This window comes from Lissotriton vulgaris, chromosome 5 (genome assembly GCF_964263255.1).
Source record: "Lissotriton vulgaris chromosome 5, aLisVul1.2, whole genome shotgun sequence".
Lineage (NCBI taxonomy): Eukaryota > Metazoa > Chordata > Amphibia > Caudata > Salamandridae > Lissotriton > Lissotriton vulgaris.
The window spans coordinates 1,601,179,473-1,601,204,983 of NC_141693.1; positions in this window are offsets into that span (position 1 = coordinate 1,601,179,473).

Sequence of the window (25,511 nt, forward strand, 5' to 3'; positions counted from 1 at the left end):
CTCAAAATATTGAGCTTATTGGGTTAGTTAACATACCTAATTCTGGGATCTGTGTCTGGCAAGCCACAGATTTAATTCTTAATGCAGCTTTCATTTTTCCTGAGATTGAATTAGTGAGTGCAAAACAGCTGGTAATATTGTTGCCTGTTAATTTCTCTGGCAGAAATCTGTGGTATCTTAAATACAAGTATTCCTTTAAGCACCCGAACGTATAAAATGTGTATCTGATGGGCAATGTCCCACAGAAACCAAAATTGAGGTTCCTAATAGCCTGTGTTATAAATACAGCCATGCTTTTAGTTCTGTTCCTAAGCCCCCAACACATAAAGACCCTAAATATGATGTCAGGCGGACTTGCATCTGCCCGACACTGTTGCAGAGAAGGAACCGCCTGACCATAAATTGGGAGTTCCGACACCCTAATTTGGATGCGCCCGCACATGGTGCGCTCGGAAACAAATTTTTCAGTGGGAGCTTGTGCGGCGGGCTGAAAATGCCTGCAGCACAAGCTCCCATTGAAAAATGTACGTTGGTAAACATCCCTGTGCAGGCACCGTGAGGTGCCTGCCACACAGTGCACCCAGACCCATATGCGGAGGGCCAGGGATGAAGGAGGCCCCAAAGTCTGTTTCTGACAGCCAATCCATGTTGGAAAGGCTGACATGGATTGGCTGTCGGAAACCGGCATCGCAATCCCAACTGGCCCTGCTGTCAATGAAGGGATTACTATTCTGTTCCAACAGACTCACAGAGCCTGTCTGCAGAGAAGGCAATTCCCTTTACAGTTTTCCCTCTGGCCGCCGTAATCAAAATACGGCGGTCGGATGGAAAGCTCAGGATGTCCGCCCGACATCCATATCGGGTCAAAGTGTTTAATCCACCAAAATATCAATGTTGTTTTAAATCCCACAAGGTCAGTGTACTTATACAATCCAAAATTCTTTGACAGACCCAGGTTCAGTTTGACAACAGACTAAGGTTGCCTAAGCTTTTTGCTGCTAAAGTACAGTAGTTTGATGAGACAGGGCGCATCAATGAAATGCCTACACAAGGGAGGTGCTGATTTGCATCCTCTACATAGACACCATCCCATGGAAAAACACACAAGGCATAGATAAAAGCAAATTCTATGTCTGGAAATTCACTGAGAAACTAATCATACAGGCATTTTTTTAGACAGCAGAGTATGCCTCTGGTTTAACATGAATGATATCCTCAGGGTTCACATAACTGAGCAATCTCTCAGTCTAGCTATAGGTCCGGCACTAAACACCTGAACTACCCCACAGTTGGCTATGCTCTATCACCAAAGGGCAAGAGCCACACTCCATCATTTCTGCTTGATGTCTTTTAAAATTACCTCCTGATCTGAGTTTACTACATGAAGGTACCCACCAAAATATAGTGAAAAAAAAAAAAAAAAATATATATATATATATATATATATATATATATATATATATATATATATATATATATATATATATATATATATATATATATATATATATATATATATATATATATATATATATATATATATATATATATATATATATATATATATATATATATATATATATATATATATATATATATAAAATTCACTGAAAAAACCATAGGTTATAGACCATATATAGTTAGGAATTCGCATTTACAAAACCTTATTTTACTCACACAAAACCATTGAAATTCCATATATAGTTAGTTGCACTAACTATATATCGCGCACCCGCAATCCACTGCTGATGATGTCACATATTACATCATTCATGACATGGTCAGTGACATCACTGATGACATCACTGATGACATCTCAAATGACATCACTGATGACATCTCAAATGACATCACTGATGACATCACTGATGACATCTCATTTGACATTACTGATCACATCACTGATGATATCATTCATGTGATAATACGATGAACCTCTTCAGACTCTAATATAACCTTAGATACAATCAGTGTAAACAGACACTCACAGACTGTCACTCATCCATGGAGTTACTCACACACCTAGTCAGTCAATCAAAGAATCAATCACACCTCCATTTCCTCAACTATACAGTTATACAAACTTTACTTATTCAAACATATACTAACACATATTAACTCTCTTATACAATCCCTGATACAAGTTCACAATGATCCATACAGCCACTCACACATTCACTGGCTCTTATGCACAGTTATTTATATATGTCAACTCTCACATGTACTGTGTTTTACATATGTACTTACTTTGACATGTAGCACTGAGATATCCATTCACTCACCAATACACTCATGCACACAGTCAACCGCCCATACAGCTGTTTCCACATGCACTTTTGAAACCATACATCTAGTGAATCAACTGCTCACACATCTATGCACAGAGTCATACACCTCCCAGCCACCCACACACACACTCAGTCTCCCATACAAATACTTGGGCAACCAATCAATAACCCATATAGTTACTCATATAGCTACTTATCAACACATGCAACAGTTTACAGAACAACAGACATAATGATGCACAAATTAAGACAGTTTAGTCACTAACCCATGCACTCAGTGAGACACATTTAATCACTCACTCATACAGTCAGTCATGCACCTACTAAATCCTTCATCCAGACACTTATACATCCACTCATTCTTCAATATGTAAGACATATTTTAACTTTACAGAAACATACAGTCACTGGATGTTGTCATCAGTGATGTCATCAGTGATGTCATTTGAGATGTCATCAGTGATGTCATCAGTGATGTCACTGACCATGTCATGAATGATGTAATATGTGACATCATCAGCAGTGGATTGCGGGTGCGCGATATATAGTTAGTGCAACTAACTATATATGGAATTTCAATGGTTTTGTGTGAGTAAAATAAGGTTTTGTAAATGCGAATTCCTAACTATATATGGTCTATAACCTATGGTTTTTTCAGTGAATTTTCAAGGTTTTGTAAATGCTAATTCCTAACTATATATGGTCTATAACCTATGGTTTTTTCAGTGAATTTTCAAGGTTTTGTAAATGCTAATTCCTAACTATATATGGTCTATAGCCTATGGTTTTTTCAGTGAATATATATATATACATACATATATAAACATATATCATCTGTATATCTATATAAATACAAACATAAATGCATGCATACATATACTTATATGCATTTTAGGGTTGTTAGGGCGTTTTCGTGTGTATTATGTTCCTTTTTTAGGGCTTTTGGGTCAATTAAGTAGGGTTCCCGGAGCCTAGGGCTGAGGGGCCGGTTCAGTTTTGTGCGTATTGGTGTTGGCAAGGTTTTGAGGGATTTTGGCGGTTTTTGGTCGAGATTTGGCCGTTTTATGGCTTTTTTTGTGTTTGCGGGGGGCGCGTATTCGGGTTGAAATTCGTCCCCGTTCCAGTGGATGGATTGGGCTGATTTTTGGTGAGATGTTAGCGAATCGCTGGAACTAGTGTCCAGCCAAGTTTGAAGCGGATCGGAGCAGTGGAAGTGCTTTAACCACTTCGCTGCTATGGCACCTTAATATTTTACATTCATTTTCCATTGAAATGAATGGAAAGTTCATGACGAGTTACCCTTGTCATTAGCGTCGAAGAGGTTAAAGAGCAATTTTTGTGCGGAGTAGCGAATTGTCATGTTATTCAATGGGAGTTTTTGGTGCGCATGGAGAAGGTGAATTTGGGGTGTTCCAGTTGCGCTAGAGGGACGGGGCTTGGGTGAGCTGTAGGGAGAGTGGATCGGCAGGTGTGCCGAATTTTTGGGATTTGTTGGCCGAAGGGAAGGGTGTGCTTGGGCAAAGTCGATTTGGTGAGAACGGTGCGTTATTTACATGAAAGTTGAAAAAACACTTATTAAAGCAAAGCTAAAAAGCCACCTCATTACAAACAGAATGGCTTTAACTTAAACGAGGGCGAGATCTATTGCATTTTCAATGCTTGTTTACTTTGGTTCCATCAAGAAGGCATTCAGATGTGTCACACATTTGCCATAAATTCTGAATGTTAGCACTCTAGTTGCACATTAGATCACTGTAGTAAAGCTACTGCTCACCAGGGACGTCTGCTGCTGGTATTCAAAGTGCATGTTTCAGTCTGCATGTCAGAATTTTTTTAATGAAATAGAAGAGGATTTGAGAAGTCACTCAAAATGATCCCTAATTTTTCTTTCTGAAGCACTAATCATACTTTCTATGGCAAAATTAACCCCCTCATGTTGTTCCTTTTTAAATTGAGTGTTTTCAGACTTACCACTTCATTCCAATCAAGATGGCTTCTGGTGTGCCATACTTTTGTCATAAGTAAGACTGTTAGCGCTCTAGTTGTTCTTTAGAACACTCTGGGACATTCTGTCATTGGGCTATACTTGGGGTACATCTGGGTGATATTTGGGCTACATTTAGGCTCTTTTGTCTCTGGTGGCCATCTTGCGAGACTATGTCAGAATTTTTTAATGAAATTGAAGAGGGTTTGAGAAGTCACTCAAAATGTGCCCTAATTTTTCTTTCTGCAGCACTAATCATAATTCATATGGCAAAATATACCCCCTCATGTTGTTCCTTTTTCAATTAAATGTTTTAAGAGTTACCACTTTATTCCAATCAAGATGGCTTCAGGTGTGTCATACCTTTGTAATAAGTAGGACTGTTAGCGCTCTAGTTGTTCTTTAGAACACTCTGGGACATTCTGTCATTGGGCTATACTTGGGCTACATCTGGGTGATATTTGGGCTACATTTGGGCTCTTTTGTCTCTGGTGGCCATTTTGGGAGACTGCATGTCAGAATTTTTTAATGAAATAGAAGAGGATTTGAAAAGTCACTCAAAATGTGCCCTAATTTTTCTTTCTGCAGCACTAATAATACCTTCTATTGCATAATATACCCCCTCATTTTGTTCCTTTTTAAATTAAATGTCTTAAGAGTTACCACTTTATTCCCATCACGATGGCTCCAGGTGTGCTATACCTTTGTAATAAGTAGGACTGTTAGCGCTCTAGTTGTTCTTTAGAACACTCTGGGACATTCTGTCATTGGGCTATACTTGGGCTACATCTGGGTGATATTTGGGCTACATTTGGGCTCTTTTGTCTCTGGTGGCCATTTTGGGAGACTGCATGTCAGAATGTTTTAATGAAATAGAAAAGGATTTGAGAAGTCACTCAAAATGTGCCCTAATTTTTCATTCTGCAGCACTAATCATACTTTCTATGGCAAAATATACCCCCTCATGTTGTTTCTTTTTAAATTAAATGTTTTAAGAGTTACCACTTTATTCCAATCAAGATGGCTTCAGGTGTGCCATACCTTTGTAATAAGTAGGACTGTTAGCGCTCTAGTTGTTCTTTAGAACACTCTGGGACATTCTGTCATTGGGCTATACTTGGGCTACATCTGGGTGATATTTGGGCTACATTTGGGCTCTTTTGTCTCTGGTGGCCATTTTGGGAGACTGCATGTCAGAATGTTTTAATGAAATAGAAAAGGATTTGAGAAGTCACTCAAAATGTGCCCTAATTTTTCATTCTGCAGCACTAATCATACTTTCTATGGCAAAATATACCCCCTCATGTTGTTTCTTTTTAAATTAAATGTTTTAAGAGTTACCACTTTATTCCAATCAAGATGGCTTCAGGTGTGCCATACCTTTGTAATAAGTAGGACTGTTAGCGCTCTAGTTGTTCTTTAGAACACTCTAGGAGGCTGCAGTAGAACACAAAGGAATCAACTGACAGTCTCTGTCCTTGTTGGATGTACATGTTTTACTGAGAATGTCAGACTTCATTTTCACATGACTGAGAAAGATAATGTGAATTTACAGAAAATATGCTTTCAGTTTAGCTTATAGATCCCCTTCCAAACCACTGTGGGAAAATCATGAGATATTAGTTTTCTTTCAAACAATATTCATGATATCACAGCAGAAGGTTTTTTCACATGGTAAAATCACCTTAGAACCCACCACAATTCCTAAAACGAGTATGGTACCATCAACAAATGATTTATAATGTAACTAAAGTCCTAAAACCCTCTATTAACTACAATGCTTTTTAATGAGGTGCTATCATGTATATTGGTCCCAAGATGGCTGCCAACACTTCTTGGATGAAGTGCTGACAGCCAATCAGATCAGATGTGTGGTTAGGCTCCGCCCAGATATATATATTTTTTTGAACCTAAATTACTCAAAATCCACTGGAGCACATATATTGAGACCTAGCAAAGGCACATCAGGCTAACAGTCCCTACAATTTTGCCAAGTTTCGTGCAAATCCATTCAGCCGTTCGAGCTAAAAGTGAGGCCAACCGCCCTATGGAAATTAACATGGGAAAAATGCGTTTTGGGACCCCCCTTTTTTCTCGGCCCCCCCTTGATGAAACCCCCCCAAATTGTCAGGGGCTGCTCAGAAACAAAATGTTCCATTTTCCTGAAAATTTCAGCCAATTCCGTCCACAAACGCCAAAGTTATTAGACATAGAATTTTCAAAAATCCCATAGAGAAAAAATCCTAACTATATATACCTACTGGCGACCGCCAGTAGGTAATATATATATATATATATATATATATATATATATATATATATATATATATATATATATATATATATGATATGAGTTGTTACTTATACAGTGCAACAAACACCCTAATGCATTTTGGTGATGAACTAACAAGAGTTGGTGTTTACCACACCAATTACTGCATGTTTTGCAATTATGAATAGAATACTAGTATGAGCTTTATTCGATATAAAAATATCATAAAAGCATTTACAGATTAAAAACTTCCAATGGTAAAAAAAAGACATACAGGGATAACATTGCATCATACATCATAGTAAACATTAATAGGAAATTTAAAAAAAACATATATTCAGAAAGAAACTAGGCCAAGAGAAAGGTAATCCATTTTTCATACTAATGATGATATATCAAAAGCCATAAAAATTTCATCATGCATCATACTACACATTCAAATAAAAGTTAAAAAAATCACATCTTTAAAAAGGCAATTTGAAGCCAAACGAGAGTGGGCCATTTTTTTCATGCCGGTGACACTATATCCAGACCATAAGGCTATTACATTGTACAGTTTTCTCATGGGGCCGTAGGCTAGTTTTGTCGAGCAGCTAAGCGCTTCAGGATTATTGGGACATATCACTTCTTTTTCCAAGGTCTTTTTTCGTATCAGCCAAGCACTGCCCAGAAAATTGGCTACTCCGCAGATCATTAATAATGATGAGGTATCGGTTCTCAAAATGCGGAGTGCCGCACAATGGTTCATAGGGCCTAGCATTTACACACTGGTTTAAGCCCTTTAACTCTGGTCATTCTGTAGGCCGGGCAGGCAAAGAAAAAATGGGCAATGGGCTCATTGTGATAGCCACAGCCTGGACAGGACGCAGGTAACACATTTGGCCCCTTCCAAACAGCTGTCGCACTATCAATAGAGAGAGTCCCTAGTCTCAGCTTAATGTACAGGGTCCTATCTCTAGGGCTCTGTATAAAATCTAGATAGGGTTCCAGACTGCAGATGGTTTTGTGGTCAAAGAACCCTTCTGTAAGTTTTCATATTTTAGGGTTCAGAAACTCTTGTGTCTGCACCTAGTCCCAGATGGCTCGTTCAGGTCCTGCTTTGAAGGTGGGACCTGTCTAGCCCAGGCCTCTTTGAATCCTATGTTGGTTAAGAGCTGGCGAAGATCGACTATCCATTTAATTCTATTCCCAGTGTCAGATAATACCAATTCATCAAGGGAGGCCGCATAGTTGGACAGTTTGTCATAGACCACAAGCGCCGGGGCAACTGGCCTACTCGCAGACTTGCGTTGTTCTCTAGCGATGACCCCGACACCCGTTTGTGGCTTAAGATCTTGGCTAGATGGAGACCACACCTCATATTCTTTGAGACACGGATTCCCAAGTAGTCAAAAGACTCAACACTGCCCAGAGGGGAGTCGTTCAGGGTGATGCCATTCCTAAAACGTTTGGACGGGTTGATTGTTATTAGTTTGGTTTTGTTTGTATTAATTATCAACCCCCGAGCTTTGCAAAAAAGGCCAAACTTATTCAAAAGTTTCTGGAGTACACCCGGTGATTTGGAAATCAGAAGGGTATTGTCGGCGAACAAGAGGGTTGGTGTCTTCTCACACGCCAAAGTGGGAGCGTCTGCTGGTTCCTGCCTGAGATAATCAACCACCCTGTTGATAAATAGTAAAAACAGGGTGGGAGCCTGCACGCATCCCTGGCGGACCCCCCTGTTCACCGTAATCCTCTCTGTCAGTTGCCCCTGTGCTCCCCACCTAATTTTGGCATAGTTCTCATCATGCAAGCATTTTACTATGTCCAGGATCAGGGGGCAAATACCCTGTTGTTGGAGGACCTGCCACAGTTTATCCCGGGGGACCAGTTCGAATGCAGTCTTCAGGTCTATGAAGGCCAGGTACAGACTGCCTTTCCCTAAGACCACTATTTTCCAATAGATCATGAAGAATCTGAACACCTGGTCCATAGTTCCCACCTTTTGCCTAAACCCCGCTTGGTAATGAGACAGGATGTTGTCGTCCTCCATCCATGATCCAATCCTCATGAGAAGGACCCTACCAACCATCTTCTGGATCACATCGATTAAACTAATCGGTCGGTAGTTGGCAGGGTCCTCCCTGTTCCCCTACTTAAAAATTGGAACAACTTCAGCTCCTTTCCAGGAGTCTGGGACGGTGGATCCCCTTGCTATTAGGTTCATTGCCAATAGGATAAAGTGAGCCCAAGGCTTAGGGTCGTGCAAGAGCAGGTCCCCAGGAAGACCGTCGTGCCCCGCTGCCTTTCCGGGAGCAATACTATTTATCGCTCGCTCAACCTCATGGAGCTCAAAACAATCCGATGTTAAATGAGCACCTGTTGGAGTTAGAGAGGGCTCAGGGGCTAGGAGCATTGGGCATTCATCTCCCGAATAGAGAGTGGAAAAGTGCTTATACCATTGCTTGCCCAGACTCTTTAGTAATTAGATCCCATAATAATTTTGGGTCCCTTTGTATGGAGGCGTACTTAAGTTCCTGCCAGTGTGCCTCGTCCCAATTTCGCTTGGCTTCTACCTGTGCCCTGGAATACTCTTTCCTTGCTACCTTAATTGCTGGGAGATCTTTATTCCTATCCGCCAGAGCTAGAACCGCCCTTTTTTCCTTACAGCCCAAGGAGTACCATGGGTTACTTGGCCTTGCTTGATCACATCTTGGGCCCGGTTTCCCTTTAACACTGAAAAAGGAACTCAATTTGTCGATTGAGTCCTGGTAGAGCTGGTGAAAATTAAATGGCTACCCCACTTCGCTGGAGAGCACCACAAGTTCTTTGTTCTTGTACTCCAGGGCTTCCTTGATACCTTGCAATGTGTGATCTTGTTTGGAAATTTTCAGCCATTTGAGGCGCCTATTGCAGTTGGAAGGGATTACCTCTCTAGTTGACAGTAAAGGGGGGGTATATGCCTGTCTGCCTGGAGGGCACCAGACGTTATTAATGGCTTGGCAGAGAGGATTATGGTCACTGTCTATGGAGGGTTTGACCACCATATCCTGAAGTTCTCCCCATATGCGAAGATCGAGAAGAATATAATCTATTCTAGATGGGGAGCTAATCCTATTGAAAGTGTTTGCGTCATTTAGATCAGATCTTGTGCTCCCGTTTGCGGCCCTCAAATTAAATTCCAAGGTGAGGGCATTGATTTGATGAGCTCTCTGAAACCACTTTTTGATGGGGGAAAGGCTAAGGGGGGAATAGCCCATTTAGCATCCTCATCGGCAACACCCAAAAAATCCTCTGCACTCAGCGGTTCGAACGTGCAGTTAAGATCCCCTGCTACTATGATGTTAGAGTGTGACGAGATACTGGAAAGCATACTTTCCAGAGCTGCCACAGTCAGGGATATCTGGGCACCTGTAGAGCCTCTTGCGTAGATGTTGAATAATTCTAATACTGCACTATTGGGTGTACCTCTGATGGTTAGATGCTAGATGTCCTGTGACAAACTTTTATGTGTGGTAATTAACCAATCCAGGGAAATGCTAACCCATATTAATAACCCCCCAGAGGGGGGGCCCTTGCCTGAGCTAATGGCCGGGATAAAGTAGGAGATATAGCCAGATTTATGAAGGGGAATTAAACTCCATGTCTCTTGGAATATACAGATCTCGAATTTTTCTACAAATTTGTTCCATTCGGGGAGCATTAACTTCTTCTCCAGACCTGCCACGTTCCAGGATAGAAAGTTAATTACGTTTGTGTTGATCATAGCCTCCCCTGGTGGAATATCCCTGGTACCACGAAGTGCCCACACTTCTCCAGTCTCCCGTCCCTGGCCATGTGAAATTCAATATGGCAGGGATTTAAGTGGGTGGTGATCTCTCTGCAGCTAGCTCCTATAGTGACAGTACTAGAATTTTCGGTGGGCCTTACATTTAGTCAGTCCACCCCTTTCAAACCCGACCCCCCTCCAGGTCTCCCTGATGTTTCTTGGTCAGCCACCACGATTGGCGCCCAAAGAGGTAAGAGTCTAATCTGAATAGTAGAATGCTCTGGGGAAGAGGTGCGAAATTCCCGGGCCAATAAATTCTCTGCGAGAACAGCATCAGTTAACAATAACTCCATGCAATCTAGCTTCGAGTTATGTGATGCGACCCTGCTTGCTCTCACAATATCCTCCCGGATTATGGATCTACATCCCCTCACATGCCGCAACCAATGTATGGCCTTGTTGCGAAGGATTCACCACTTTCGTGCCCTTGTCTCCAGGAGGGTTTGGGGACTTTCCCCATGTGAACTATGGCCTGGGTGTTCGTTATCTGGTTCAAGGAAAAATGACTCTGTCCCTGGGACCCCTTGATATTAGGAGAGGTATTACAAGCCCCCTGCGCTTTTAGTGACTCAGCATAGGATTTTTTAGGACCAGGGGCAGGGGCCATCGGGGTGGTAGGGTTTCTTCGATCTAGTGGCCCTAGAAAGATCCCGCCTACCCCCTCAGGAGGAGCACCGGTCAATGGCTTACTTAAATGCAAAGCCGGTGTGTGTAGTGGTAGTTGAGGCGTCGAGACGTGGACTGGAGCAGGATGATTAGCCCTACGGTGTAAAACTTCGACCATTTTCCTCAAAGAAACCACCTCTCTTTGGAGAGATTCCACTTTCTGTAGTAACCCCTCTAAGGAATCTCTACATGCACACGGAAGCACTACATCAGTAACATTACAATTCTTCTTTACTGCAGATGGTGTTCCTTCCCCCAAACAGTCTAACATTGCAAATCGGTTGGAACAGGAAAATGATGAGTTAGGCTCGTCAGGTATTCCATTGGCGATTGATACCTCTACAGCGATTTGGTTAGGGAGTGATGTTGAAGGGGGGGGCGTAGGATTAGGCACCAAACTCTCTACCAATGGTCTGGGGGTATAGGGTTAGTAGATTGGTATATCTTTTTCATGAACATCAAGGGAATTGATCTTTGTGGATCAATACTGGGACCTCCTCCTGGTATTCTGCACCAATATTAACTGCTGGGTTTTTACCTCATAAAATTTCGTCTCGATTCTATCCAGGACACATTTGCTCGCTACGTGGGTAGCTTTTTTTACCTTTTGGCCTCTCTCATTCTCAATTGCCCCCCTCCCTCCATTGCCTTCCTTTTGCAATTATGTCTTAGCATCTGATCCTGATAGATTTCCTCTGGCTTTTTCTGGTAAAATCTGTCAAGAGAAATTTGTAGTGTATGGAAACTGGTACACAAATCCGAATTCCAGTTTGTTTTCAAATATCCATTTGCAAATGGATAGGAATTTAAACCATAATTTTGAGTCTGTAAGTTTATAGAAAGCAGGGATAGATTATGTTAATAAAGATTTGCCTAACTCTTTTTTGGCATTATTATGGCCTCACAGTGTTGTAGGGTTAGAGTATGTTTGTATTTATACAGTGTTTCCTACTCCTAATAACATAATACAAGCATTTGCAATGCAAATAGGTCTCGCATTTGTGAGTTAGAGCTATTGATGTAGTAAATTACAAAGTTTTTTACCTATAAGTTTTATTTTTGGAGTGAATGTATGTGGTGTGGAGTGTTAGTATTTGGGTTGGATTAGAATCATTAGTTATGGAATTGTGTATAGTGGAATTTTGTGGTGTGGAGTGGATTTGTGTAGTGGAATTATGCGGATAGTGATTATGTGGTATTAAATGTACAGGAATTATATGGAGGGGGATTGTGTATCATGGAATGTAATTATTTGGAATGGTATTTTGTATTGTGGAGTGGTATGCAGTGGAGTTACTTATGTGGTGTGCTGTTGAGCTTTGCCGGCATGATGTGGAATGTTGTGGTCTGGATTGGTTGTATGTGGTGTGTTGTGTAAATATGTTGAGGTGAATTATGTGGTTTGTTGAATTATGTGGTGTGGAATGGAAATATGTAGAGTTTAATTAGGTGGCATAAAAGTGTGTGGCGATGAGTGTTATCAATCAATCAATCAGAGTACTTGTAAAGCGCGCTACTTACCCATGAGGGTCTCAAGGCGCTGAGGAGAGGGGGTGCCGCTACTGCTCGAAGAGCCAGGTCTTGAGGAGTCTTCTGAAGGCGAGTAGGTCTTGGGTCTGCCGTAGGTGGGTAGGGAGGGTGTTCCAGGTCTTGGCGGCGAGGTAGGAGAAGGATCTGCCGCCGGAGGTTGTTCGTTGGATGCGGGGGACAGCGGCGAGGGCGAGGCTGGCGGAGCGGAGCTGGCGGGTGGGGGTGTAGATGCTGAGTTTGCTGTTCAGGTAGGCTGGTCTGGCATTGTGGAGTGCTTTGTGTGCCTGGGTGAGGAGCTTGAAGGTGTTCCTCTTGTTGACAGGGAGCCAGTGTAGGTCTCTCAGGTGGGGGGTTATGTGGCTGCGGTCGGGGTTGTTGACGATCAGTCGGGCGGAGGTGTTTTGGATGCGTTGTAGTCGTCGTAGGTGTTTGGCTGGGATTCCTGCGTAGAGTTCGTTGCCGTAGTCAAGTCTGCTGCTGACGAGGGCCTGTGTCACCGTTCTTGTTTCGGTCAGGATCCACTTGTAGATCCTGCGGAGCATGCGGAGAGTGTTGTAGCAGGAGGAGGAGACGGGCTTGACCCGTTTAGACATGGAGAGGGGGGGAGTGGAGGATGAATCCTAGGTTGCGTGCATGGTCAGTGGGTGTCGGTGCTGTTCCCAGTTTGGTCGGCCACCAGGAGTCATCCCAGGCTGAGGGGGTGGGTCCGAGGATGAGTACCTCCGTCTTGTCTGAGTTCAGCTTCAGACGGCTGTTCCTCATCCAGTCGGCGACGGCCTTCATTCCCTGGTGGAGGTTGGTTTTGGTGGTGTGCGGGTCCTTGGTGAGGGAGAGGATGAGCTGGGTGTCGTCAGCGTAGGAGATGATTTTGAGGTCGCGTTGGCGGGCCACTTGTGCGAGGGGGGCCATGTAGACAGTGAAAACAGCGTCGGGCTGAGGGATGAGCCCTGGGGGACGCCGCAGATGATGTCGGTGGCCTCGGATCGGAAGAGCGGGAGGCGGACGCTCTGGGTTCTGACGGAGAGGAAGGACGTGGTCCAGTCAAGTGCCTTCTCTTGGATTCCGGCTTCTAGGAGGCGTGTCTTTAGGGTGCGATGGCAGACCGTGTCGATGGCGGCTGACAGGTCCAGGAGGATGAGGGCTGATGTTTTGCCGTTGTCTAGTTGGCGCCTGATGTCGTCTGTGGTGGCGATGAGGGCTGTCTCGGTGCTGTGATTTCGTCTGACCCCGGACTGGGACGGTCCCAGATGTTGTTGTCTTCCAGGTGGCGGGCCAGTTGCATATTGACGATTTTCTCGATGACCTTCGCCGGGAACGGGAGCAGGGAGATGGGCCGGAAGTTCTTGAGGTCCTTGGGGTCTGCCTTGGACTTTTGGCCTGTTTCCAGCTTTCCGGGAATGTCGTTGTTTCGAAGGAGATGTTGATGACCTTCCGTAGTTGGGGTGCGATGGCAGCGTCTGCTTTGTTGAATACGTGGTGTGGGCACGGGTCTGACAGAGATCCTGAGTGGATGGAGTTCATGAACTTGCGTGTCTCGTTTTTGTTGACGTTGGACCAGGAGGTCAGGCGTTGGTGCTGGTGGTGTTCACAGGGGAGGTGGGTCTGGCGTAGTCGGGCGGTCATGGTGTTGAAGCTGTCATGGATGTCAGCGATCTTGCAGTGGAAGGAGATGGTCAGTGAGTTGCACAGTTCTTGTGAGGGTGGTATGTCGTTGGCCTTGGCGCTGGGGTTGGAGAGTTCCTTTACGATGCTGAAGAGCTCTTTGCTGTCATGTGCGTTGTTATCCAGGCGGTCTTTGAAGGAGGATCTCTTGGCTAATCTGATGAGGTGGTGATGTCTGCGGGTGGTGTCCTTGTGGGCTGCGTGGTTGTCCGGAGTGCGTTCGTGGAGCCATATCGTCTCCAGTTTCCGGCATGTGCGTTTTACAGGTCTGCAGCTCGTTGGTGAACCAGGTGGCTCTCTTGCTGGCGTGGTTGTTGGAGGGTTTCTTGAGTGGGGCGAGGGTGTCGGCGCAGTCGTCGATCCACTGTCTGAGGTTGCGGGCTGCAGTGTCTGCGTTGGTGGGGTCCGTGGGTGGGTTTTGGGCGAGGGTGGTGATCAGCTGGTCTTTGGTGACTTTGCTCCAGCAGCGGCAAGGTAGCTGTTGGGTGCAGTGGTGCGTGGTTGGTTTATTGAAGATTAAATGGATGCAGCGGTGGTCGGTCCAGTGGAGTTCGGTGGTGTGGTTGAAGGTGACGTGGCTGCCTGTGGGGAAGACGGGGTCCAGTGTTTGCAGCGGCGTGGGTGGGTGCGGCGACGAGTTGTCTGAGGCCGAGGTTGTTGATCAGGGTGGCGGAGTTGGCATTGTTGTTGTTTTCGAGGTGGAAATTCAGGTCCCCGAGGAGGATGTAGTCCACGGGGCGAGTGCGTGGGTGCTGGCAAGGTCGGCGATGGAGTCGCTGAATTGAGCTCGGGGTCCGGGGGTCTGTAGATGAGTGTTCCTCCGAGGGTGGTGTTGGGGTCGGTGAGGATCCGGAAGTGCAGGTGTTCGGTGGTGTTGAGGGTGTCGTCTGCGTGGGTGGCGACCTTTTTGATTCCGTTGGTACGATCCCTGTGGGTGATATTGTAGCCGGGTGATGTCGGGCGCCGAGTAGTCGTTCCACCAGGTCTCGTCAGGAAGGCCATGTCTGGGGCGGAGGTGTCGAGCAGATCCCAGAGCTCGACGGCGTGTTTACGTGCGGAGCGGGTAAGGAGGAGTATGCAGCGGAGGTGGTTGGGTCCAGTCCTTGGAGGTTTGGTGGCTCTGTTGCAGGTGAAGCTGCAGGTGTGGCAGGAGAAAGGTCTGTGAGTCCGTTTTGGGGCTGCTTGGAAGCAGGTGTGGTTTCGGCCGGCGTTGAGTGTGTAGAGGGTGCTGGTGTCGTAGTGGAGTCTGGTGTTGTGGCGTTCGCGGGGTCCTGGGGTTCTGGGGTTCTGGCGCTGGGCACGGTCCAGGCGCAGACGGGCTTGCCTTTGGCGCGCCAGCGGCGCACCCGCTGCACGACCTCCATAAGAGGGGATAGGGAGGGAGGAGCAACTGGGAGGCGGGAGTGGGGTGGCCAATTGGGGGCAGGGGGGCTGGGCCGCAGGGACGCAGCGGCGGGAAGGAGCGGGAAACGGCAGGAAAACAGACAGGCGGTAGGGAGCAGGTACGAGGCTGCTGGTGGCCGTGTATTGGCGTGGGGAGCGACCTGCCTGCAAGCATGTGGCGGGGTGTACAGTGTATTTATGTGGACTGTTGCTTCGCGGCATAGAGTGTATTTATGTGGTATGGAGTAGAGTTTAATTATGTGGAGGTGAATTATGTGGTGTTGAGTGGTATTATGTGGAGTGTAATTATGCTGTGTGGTGAATTGTGTGCCATGCAGAATTATGTGGCATGGTGTGGTGCATAATTTTGCACACAGTGGAATCATGTGGCATGTTGTGGATTCAGGGATAGTGTTGTGTTTTCAATATTGTAAGAGCAGCAGGTCACTAATATTGCTGTAAATAATCTGTGACACCCTCACATTTCTCATGTCAGGTCCTATTTTGATGTAAAAGATATGTTTTTTTAATGCATGTGGCATGAAACAAACAGCGTTTCTCTGCAAAATGCTATCAAGTACCAACTCTGACCCATGGCACCTCCTCAACTCCTAGGGCCGTGCCTTTCCAAGGAGCCCTAAGCCAGAATGCCTACACTGTCTTTTACTCTGCCACCGCGCCCACACTTGTCCTCTACACTTGAGCACGTGCTCTGAGACAATTACATTTGTAGTGTACATAAATAAATCATCGCTTTTTGCAAGTGTCACAGTGCAAAAGCACGCCCACCACAAAAACACATTCATAGAATCGAACATGGTTCCAAATTTGTTTTAAGGCAAGGGAAAAATTACAAATATGCTGGAAACCTTCAACAGCAATGAGGCTAAAAATGTGGAAATTAACTGTCAACTTTAACAACGCGAATCTCAGGTCCTGAGAGGACAGAACTAGCGGTGCTGCGGCGTCATCAATTAGAGCTTCTTTGTACCCAAGAATGTGAGGCTATGTGGATAAATACAAATATATACATATTGAAGAGAGTTTTAATGAGGCAAATTTGAAAGTTGTTTACGTCACAAGCTCCCTGGGATACTTCTTTGTTGATTTATAAAGCTGGAATTACATAGCCAGAGATACTGAGATGCCCTACATCAGGTGTGAATAGCGCATGCCCACTGCATTCTGGGCCCTGCAGTTTTCCGCATGGAAGTTCCAGTTCACCAGTAGCAGAGGGTGTTTAATTCGTGGAGCTGCGGCAGTAGTGCGCATCAATAACAAGGCAGCAATGGATTAAACTCAACAGTGGAGCTCAAATACACTTTTATTTTTTCAAAGATGGGACAATATTTGGGCTAGAGCAGTGGCAACACTGACAGTACCGCAAAAACAAACATTTTCTAAGGAAGATTAAACTTTTAAGAAGGTTCCATTCACCTGCTGCAAACTTAAGGGTCTGAACACAAACACTGATTAGAATTCAGCCCCAGCATGTTAACACAGGGGCTCCAACCCACCCTGCTGCTGCTGGTCCATCTGCCGAAATATTTAACACCCGGGAGTAGAATTTCGGCTTCGCCGGCCGCCGTCCACCCTTGTGGCTCCGCCACACCCACCGACACGGGCAGTTTAAGCACTCACAGGATCCCGATTTGGTCACCTCTCAAGCAACTGGTACCCTTCTGAACCCGGATGCAGACGGGCACAGGGTTCCCTTCACCTGCTGCATGCATGGGCATGAAAGGTGTACTGAAAGAAAACAGGGGGTGGGGAGCAGCAGCCCCCCACTCTGTACTCTTATGGCATGCGGAGGCGAAAGCACTACTGACAGCCCCCTACCCATCCTCGATCCCTTTCCTCTTTAAACTAGGGTGACCAACTGGCATAGTTGTAAATTCAGGACGGTAAGTGTAAAAATTCAGGACAAAGGGTCAAAATTCAGGACACAAATTCAGGATGGAAGGTCAAAATTCAGGACAAAAATTCAGGACAAAGGTACGTTCTACAGACACTACGAAGGAGGTCGCGCAATGGTATACTACAGGCAGGGCACCAAAAGGGATGAATCCCGACCACACAGCCCTGAAGTGTCTAGTTAGTGCAAGCTCAAAAGACTCTCCATTCTTAAAAACTGTTGTTTGGCTCTACTGTACTCTGGTCTCCATATCTCTGCACTTGATGAGATCAGATAGTAGAGAACGGAGAATAAGTATTCATCAGAAGTTCTATGGGACTGTCATTTTTCTGTGGGTAGCCACCCCCCAGAGTTCTAACTGTCTTTGCCCACAGTTCTCAACTAGAAACACAACCTTATTTGAGTTGCATCCGGCCTATATGAGAAGACTGTGATGTTGTTGAAAGAAATAGCCATGAGAGCCGCACTCCCACCCACAGTACTTGGAAACTTGGAGCGCAAATCCCTTGACATAGCATTTACTGCAGAAGTGTTCTTGAACTTTCGAGACTTTGCATTGGGGCATCAATTATGGGTGCAACGGTGACCCTCTGGTCTCAGGGGGGGTAAGGGCTGTATCAGAAACAGGATTGATACAAAGCTCTAATGAGCCTTCTTTACTTTCTGTACCTCTCACCTACGTCATTTGAAAGTAAAGTCATGAAAGTTTTAACCAGTAGCAGGTTGTAAGCTAAGTGTCAGACTTGCAAACCAATTATTTATTTCTGAAAGTGGAACCAACCCTAGTAAAAGGTAGTCTCTGTTACTCCTCCACCCCCTGAGAGCACGTGAAGGGAGCAAGAAATAAGTACAACAGAGGGGGAGAAATGGGTAAAAGAGAAAAGCTATGAGGGGAAAATACTGAAGGAAGAGCATGAAGAGGACACTAAAGAGAGTGGGATTAAATACATAAGAGACGGGCGACAGGTGTAAGTGAAATATAGACATGTGAAAAAGAATGAGGCAGGTGACAGCAGTAGGTGATATGCACATAGACAGATTGCAAAGTGAGCCAAGAATCAGAGAGAGAGGAAAAATGGTGGTGATATCAGAGCGCTTTACATGAGCACCAGTTTCGTTACAGTTGGACACATTCATTTTTATTAGGCACGGGGAGATTAAGTGATTTGCCCAGAATCACAAAATGTTGAGCGTTGTTGCCGAGACTCGAACCCAGTTCCTCAGCTTCGAGGTCGACTGCTCTAACCGTAAGGCTTCATCCTAGCACTCATCAGCCGGGCCCCCTTGCAATTCATGTCCAGTTGATTTAAAAGGCTGTTGCAAAATGTAAGTCTACACTTTTTACACTGCAAAATGTAGATATGCGAAAGTACACTCACGCCTAATATTAGTAAACTTAACCATTGGCCCTCACATTCTGCTGCCCCATAAGGTACCATGGGTGAAGTTAAAAAGCAAATGAAAAGAATTTAAATAAATGCATCTACTTGCATGTTTTGCCTTACACACGTGTATATGGGTTGGTAGGCATACATTTTCAATACAATACAATTTTCACTACTGCCCACTGGGACATTTCATATGCACTGAACAAGTGGTGTAACATGGCTCATACACCACTTGCACTGAAAGGAGCACTTCAATGCAAAACCATATTTGTGTCTGCATATGTTGATACACAAGCCCTCCATCAACAAATTCATGAGAGAACTTCACCAATTGATCACTTTCCTAAAGTTAGTCGATGGCTAAAACAGGCTCAAGACTAATTCTTCTAAAAACATTTCATACTCTGGTTGTCTACCCTTCTGTAACAATGTGGCCAATGGAGAACTGGCCTTATTTTTCTCCAAATCCCTGCTCCAGTCCGTCTCTAACCCAGTTGCATTTTTCAAGAAACCAGTAGTATATTGTTACTGCTCTAACGATATTGCTAGATTTCATATAACAAACAATATTGCACCAAGGCAAAAAAGGGCCTACACTCAAAGTGCTCTGTTTTTGCAGAGTAATTATTAGACGAAAAAAAATCTCCTTTTAAAATACAAAGATTAAACTAATTTAGCGGAAGAATTACTTAGCTTTTATCAAAAAAACTGTTTTCCTTAAAATATTAAAATAGATCCTCCATTGATTAGGACTTCTTTTGTTAGTTCCGTATTAACAATACACTTAATTAATTCGCCAACAAAGATGTGTCATACATTATGAGCAATTGTTTTGCAAACTGCTGTCTCCATTTTTGCACTCATTGAATAGGGATCAAAGCAAAAGAAAATTGTTGCATTTGATATTCAAAAAAAGTTAAAACCATGTAAAAGACCATTTCCCCAATATTTCACTGATGCAAATTAATTTGAACAATTTAACAATCATTCCTCGTATCTACAGAATGAGGTGTAGTTTGAAGGGGAAAAGGGCAAGCGAAAGCTAGAGAGAGCTTAGGAACGAGTACACTAGCGGAAACTGAAAACTTCGATGAACTGGAAATAAATGCACACACACACGTAAAAGAAAGGTGTTAGACCTGTCTGGCCTTTTGCGTAGCCCCTCCTATTAATTATTTATTTTGTCCCCTTTTTGCCCCTTATACCCTTTTTATCTTTTTGTGTCCACTAGATTTTTATGGTGTTGGACTGGGGGATAGATGCTCTTTTTGCCCTCATAGTTTTTACCTCAGGCCTAGGAGCCTGGTCTGACTAAAATCCACCTAGACCTACAAAATGGAGGACAACAACTGCCATAACTGCCATTCTGGTGGCTGGACCCATAGGGTAACAAAGAGACTTTCCAGAACGTTCTGGACTTTGCTGGACCTTCAGAGGGAGACCTATATAAGGCAGGATGCAAGGCAGCCATTTTGTGTTGTCCAGTTTTGGCTAGAGAGTGGATCTGGTGAGGAGAGAGGCGACACTGAGGAGAGAACAGTGCTTGTCCAGGAGTGAAACTGACCTGTGGGCAGACTGAACTTCTGCGCTGACCTGTATCCGCCCATGTTGACCAAACCCTATCAGGGATCCCATTCATAAAAGCCTCAAACGACCTCTCCAGAGGATACTGAAGTCCTTGAAGTTATTGAATGGGGACGCGCTTGTGAGGAGAAGCCTAACCCTGAAGAACGCTTTCAGCAACTGCAGCACTGAGAGTCTGCCCTGAAGTATTCAAGGAGCTAGCGCTATCCTTTTCTGAATCTCACCGTGTCCGAGAAGCCGGCCTGCCATCTGGAAACTCCGCGTGGGGCAAAGGAACTGTCTAGCTCTGTTTTCCCCGACGAGCTGGTGAAGTGCTGGGAAGTGTCCGCGGAAGTGAGTGGCGTCAGAGGAGGCGGATCGAGTGAGGCGGGACCCCGGCGTGAGGAGCAGCGAGGCGGGAGCAGCCAGGCGAGAGCACCGGGGGAGGTGCGGCCGCGACGTCTTTGCGCATGCCCAGCAGTCGAAGAAGGATCGCCAGGGGAAGTATCCCCGCATCGACAGCTGCGCAGTCTGAAAGGGGGCCAACGTCTGAGGAGAGTGACGGGCGGTGAGACCGGGACATCTAGTACCCCGAGGCAAGAGCTTCCCTACCCAAGACTGTGGCGGCAGGTAACCGGAGGGCCGACAAGTGCCTTCCGATCCCGGAAATCGGCGCCTTAACTTTCACCGGCGAACTGCAGCAGGGTCAAGTAAGCCGGGGCTGCCGTTCTGGAGGGAGGTGGGACCCGTCACGAAAGAGGGCAGGGCTACAACTGTCCTGGAAATCCAGTGCTCTATCACCAGGGGGGCATAACTTAAAGAGAGTCTTAAGGTCAGGTTGGAGTAACCTAGAATTAGAAGGATAGGAGGGTAACTACCAATCCTCCCCTTCTTTTAGGTTGTGTAAGGGAGCAAGTTCAGGTTAACCCTGGAGCTAGAATTGTGAGCTGAACTGCCTTATATGAAAATATCTCTGAGACTGTAATGATCAAAATTCAGCCTTTCTGATCTTGTAAAAGTGCTTGTTAATTACAGAAAATCGTACTAGAGCTAGTGTGTGTAGAAAAATCTTCTTAAACTACAGAAGCTGAACCCTATGTGATTGCTAATGTTTTGACCAAGAAAGGAAAAGTAATATTGACTTGCGAGAATATATGATGTATTGAAACCTGTTAATAAGTCATCAGAACAACAAAGTATTATTTTTATAAAACAGCTCGTATTTTTCCACAAAGATTGGTGTAGTGTCATTTTTGAGTGGAATTGCATTGAGTTACTGCTGGGTGGTGTGCAAACTTTACACTTGTGTTTCTGGAGTCAGACTGTCTTACCCTAGGCCAGGCTACCCTAGGTGGCTTAGCAACTCTAGGTCCAACATATTGGTGTCTAGCGGTGGGATGAGAACTGTGGTTGCGACTACTCTGCAGTAACTAAGTGTAATCCACTGACCTACACCAGGAGTTTTCTCCTAGCGGACTTCCTAATTTTTACTTTAGCTTTTTCCAAATTTATTCCTGGTGGTGGGGTGGAGGTAGCTTCAGATTGCCCCCTTGTAAAACTACTCTTTTTGTGTGCTTGTCCCTAAATTGCCTTTAGCAAAATGGAATTTGCATTGGAAGAACTGGACACTTATTCTGTGGCCCAGCTTAAGGACTTTTGTCAACAAATGGGAGTGTTCTTTAAGCGTGGTGCCAAGAAGGGGGAACTCCAGACCAGTTTGAGGGCTTGGGAGGAAGCACATAGAGAAGGGAAGGAGGAGGATGAGGGGACAGACCGGGACACGGTCATAGAGGTAGAGGGATTGTTCCATCCTGAGGTGGGAAACCTACTCCCAGGACCAATGACCTACTCTAGGAGGGGCAGTAGTGTCTCTGGAGGAAGCTTGACTGAAGCGGAACTCACAGACAGGAGGGAAAAAAGGCAACTGAAGTGGGAGTTGGCCAGGCTAGAACAGGAGAGGGAAGAACGGAGGATGGCTCACGAGTTTAAACTAAAAGAGCTAGAACTCCAGGCCTTGCAATTAGGACCCTCTCCTATTCCAAATGGTGGCAGCGAAACCAGAGAACTAACCAGGGAGTCCAGACCCTACCTGCCTAAAGACATAGTTGCCAGCTATAGTCAGGGGGACGATATAGCCAAATGGCTGGCTGCCTATGAGGTCTCCTTAAGGGCCCATGGGATCCAGGAGAAACACTGGGGGGGTGGGTTGTACAAATATATGCCTCCCACTGGGCGGGACACCTTGTTAGCCCTAGAACAGGAGGAGCAGACCCACTACCCCACCATGAAGTTAGCATTAATCAGAAAGTTTGGGCTAACCCCGGCAAAGTATCGCCAAAGTTCAGGGGGAGCCACAAGTTAAGCACCCAGAACTGGGTGGATTTCCGGGACTATGCGAGGAAGGCATTGGAGGGCTGGGTACAGGGCAGCGAGGTGAAGGACTATGAGGGGTTGTATGACCTTTTTCTTAAAGAGCATCTACTCGAGAAATGTTTTCCCGAGCTGCGCCAACACCTGGTGGACAGCAAGCTGACCAACCCCCGGAAGCTTGCAGAGGAGGCGGACATCTGGGCAAGTACCCGGGTGTCCTATAAGGGGACTGGAGGGGATTCCCAAAGGGCCGGACAGGGTGCCCCCCAGAAGAAGGAGGGGGGAGATAAAAAGCGGGAGTTCTCTAAAGGTCCCCAAAACAGTTTCCAGGGAAAGGGAACAGGTTTCACCCCTAAGGCTAACCCGCCCAGAAACCCTCATCCTGGCCAGAGCCAGCAGCCAAGGGATGTCCACTGCTTCGAGTGTGGTGGCGTTGGACATTATAAAGGAGATGTCAAATGCCCAAAGAGACCACCCCCTCCCACCGGAGGAAAAGCCCCGGGAGTAGCTAGTGTAGCGCTCGGGGAGGAGTTGCCCTTAGATAAGGGGGGTGAGTGGGCGGGTGTCACCTTAGTGTCCCTGGGAGAACGGGAGATGGTTCCTAAGATCCAGGTACCCCCAAATACTACCAAGTATGGGCAATGGATCACCATCAATGGCCAGAGAGGGGAAGCTCTGAGAGATACAGGAGCCAGTATGACTATGTTGAGAAGTCAACTGGTGTCTCCAGAGCAGGTGATTCCCAATGTACTCCACCCCGCCGCAATGGCTGATGGCAGAATGGGCCACTACCCTGTGGCCGAGGTTCCCTTTGAGTGGGAAGGGGTTGCAGGTTCACTTCGAGTTGCCGTAAGCCCTGCCGTGCCAGTTGATTGTCTGCTGGGGAATGACATGGAGCACAATGCTTGGAGAGAGGTGGAATACCGGACGCATTCAGAGATGCTGGGTACACCTGACTGGGCCTGTGTAAGCACAAGGTCTGCGACTGCCCGGAGAGGGAGTTCGCCTGGGTTGGAGCCTGGAACAATGGCTCAACCCGCTGCCAAAAAGGGACAGACCCGAAGACAGGAGAAGCCTGCTTCGGCTTCCACACCCCATGTGACAGATCGGCCACCTGCGGTGGTGGACCAGGAGTCCGTGGAGGGGGAAGTAGTCTCCCTGGAGGATCTACCCATCCCTGCTGAGTGGCATGTGGAGGGAGGACCTACCAGGGAGGAGTTCTGTAAGGGCCAGAAGGAGTGCCCTACCCTTGAGGGACTGAGGCGACAGGCCGAAGCCCAGGCAGCAGGGAACGTTGCGGGACACTACCACATTTACTGGGAGGACGGACTCCTCTACAGTGAACCCAAGGTACCCTTATCTGGTTCATCAAGGGCCTTGGTAGTCCCGCAACGGTACCGAGCCTTTCTGCTGGAATGGGCTCATGAAATACCCTTGGCAGGACACTTAGGTCAGGACAAGACCTTTGCTCGGCTTGTCCCCCACTTTTACTGGCCTCAGATGAAAGTGGCGTCTGACACCTACTGTCGGACATGTGTATCCTGCCAAGCCAGTGGGAAAACAGGGGTGAAGCTGAAAGCTCCCCTAGAACCACTTCCTGTCGTTAGCACCCCCTTTGAAAGGGTGGGCATCGACATTGTGGGGCCATTGGATCCACCAACAACGGCTGGTCACAGGTTTATCCTGGTTCTGGTGGATCATGCCACATGGTACCCAGAGGCAATTCCTCTGAGGACTGTCACTGCACCTGTGGTGGCTAGGGCCCTGATGGGGATCTTTACCCGAGTGGGTTTCCCCAAAGAAGTTGTGTCCGACAGGGGGACCAACTTTATGTCAGCGTACATGCGGGCAATGTGGAAGGAGTGTGGAGTGACCTACCGGTTCACCACTCCTTATCACCCCCAGTCAAATGGACTGGTAGAAAGGTTCAACAAGACCTTGAAGGGCATGATCAGAAGTCTGCCTGAAAGCCTGCGGAGGAAATGGGACGTCCTCCTACCCTGTTTGCTATTTTCCTACAGGGAAGTGCCGCAGAAGGGAGTGGGCTTCAGCCCCTTTGAGCTTCTGTATGGGGACCCTGTACGCGGTCCTCTCAGCCTGATGAAGGATGGATGGGAAAGGCTCCCAGGAAACCTCCCCAGGATGTGGTGAGCTACATGCTGACCTTCAGGAGCCAAATGGCGAAGTTGTGGAAGCAAGCTTCTGACAACTTGGAGGCCAGCCAGGCAGTATTGAAGGAGTGGTATGACCACAACGCTCACCCGGTGGAGTTGGAGCCTGGCCAGAAAGTGTGGGTGATGGAGCCTGGAGAGCTAAGTGCCCTCCAGGATCGCTGGACAGGCCCCTTTGAGGTGTTAGAAAAGAAGGGTAAGGCCACATACCTGGTGGACCTTAAAACCCCTCGACAGCCCCTACGGGTGCTACATGCTAACCGCCTCAAACCCCACCATGAGAGGCCCGAGGTCATCTTGATGATGGTGACTGATGGGGGAGAGGAAGCGGAAAGCGAACCTCTCCCAGACTTGTTCTCGTCTCAGGAAAAGGATGGGTCAGTGGAGGGAGTGATTCTCTCTCCAACCCTAACTCCTGAACAGCGGGAGGACTGCCGCCAGATACTGGAGCAGTACTCTACGTTGTTCTCCCTTGTCCCGGGAAGGACCCACCTGTGTACCCATGATGTGG